The sequence below is a fragment of the Ursus maritimus genome, unplaced genomic scaffold (assembly GCF_017311325.1).
Source record: "Ursus maritimus isolate PB19 unplaced genomic scaffold, ASM1731132v1 scaffold_21, whole genome shotgun sequence".
Lineage (NCBI taxonomy): Eukaryota > Metazoa > Chordata > Mammalia > Carnivora > Ursidae > Ursus > Ursus maritimus.
In genome coordinates, this window is record NW_024424564.1 from 19,692,358 (window position 1) to 19,693,939 (window position 1,582).

At 42.8% G+C, this 1,582-nt stretch overlaps 1 pseudogene; it reads right to left on the minus strand.

The window, feature by feature from the left end:
* Positions 1 to 1,027: 1,027 nt before the first annotated feature.
* Positions 1,028 to 1,337, minus strand: LOC121104476 (annotated as a pseudogene).
* Between the last annotated feature and the right edge of the window lie 245 nt (positions 1,338 to 1,582).

A 1,582-nucleotide genomic window follows, 5' to 3' on the forward strand; every position in this document is an offset into this window, starting at 1 on the left:
GGTCCTGGGATTGAAAAGTTCTCTTTTTGGATTTTTGTGGTGCGGGTATTCAATAATTTAAAAACACAGCTGAAACATTTATTTGGCCCTTCTTACAGATAAGCTTATCAACCTTGCATAGAGAGATGTTTTCTCCTGTGTTTGGGTCTGAGAGTAGCAAAATGAAAGATTCAGCTGGAAAGGGATAAGTGCAGGAAAAAAAATGGCACAGCAAGAGAGAATGCAGGACAAAATACTGCTATAATGGCTTTAAATGTAGCATCACGGGTTATTTGCCTTTTTGCCAATTCTGCTTAAGCACCAGAATATTAAAACTAGCTTTCAAGGAGCTCCCTGTCTCAGCACAAAGGCAGACATGCAAACAAATAATTGGAATATAATGCAATGCAGAGCAGGGGAATGAGAGACAAACTATCTCGGTAAGTGAGCCGTGAAGTCTTCACACTGCAAGTAAGTGAGCCATGAAGGCTTCACAAATGGGAATAAGTACTTTTCAAATGGGGATAAGAATTTGCTGGATGGAGAGGAAAAGACAGGCATTGCAGGCAGAGAATAGCTAGAGCAAAGGCATGGAGTTGTTAAAGTGCCGGCGTGCTGAGGGAATCCATGAATGGCCTAGTGTGACTCTAGTATGATACATACTGGAAAAGGGTTGCGTGCGTGAAGTGATGAGAAAGGTGGATTGGGACCAAATGATGGAGAATTTTTTGTCAGTCAGAGAATTTTGGACCTGATGTTAGCAGAGTTTTGGGTGTTTCAATTTTAATAAAAAATTTAATATGACAGGGGTGCCTGAGTGGTGCAGTAGGTTAAGTCATCTGATTCTTGATTTGGGCTTAGGTCACGATCTCAGGGTGGGGAGATGGAGCCCTGAGCTGGGCTCAGAAACCCCACTGAGCATGGAGCCTGCTTAAGAGTCTCTCACTCCCTCTCCCTCTGCATCTCTCCCACCCCTGCTCATGCTCTCTCTCTCAAAAAAAAAAAAAAAATTAAAAATTTAATATGACAAGTGTTTACAATTGAATTTCTACATCTTGGTGAAACAGGCCATTTGGAGAGGGGACATGCAGAAATGATTGATTTCTTTGGTGAACACAGCCATTATTTCTACTCTCTCCAAGGTTTCTAACGTGATGACACTGCTTCCTTGTATTACTACCATTTCAGTGCTGCTCAGTCGCCCCAAGTTGTGATGATCGCCAAACATTCATCTATCACAAGACCATAAAAAGATCAAATCCCCTCGATATTCCTTGGACATGTCTGCTACTGTTCAATTTCAATGATGCCTTCTTATCCTTAAATTGTTTCAACTCGAGAGGGTGACTTTTGCTCATGGTGTCTACTCAGTGGTCCTAGAGCTGCTTTGAAATGGAGATCATGGTCCCTTTAAACTCTCGCAGTATCATCAGAGGTTTTTAAAGAGGAAAGTAGCTCGGATATATCCAACAATCATTCCTTCCAGGCTAATGTGCCTGGGACACTCAGCCCTGGAAACTGTTGCCCTCTGGGTCATTGCCACCTGTCACTCATGCTCTTCCACCTCAGCTCAGCCATTCATCACGTGCCCCTTGTAGATTCC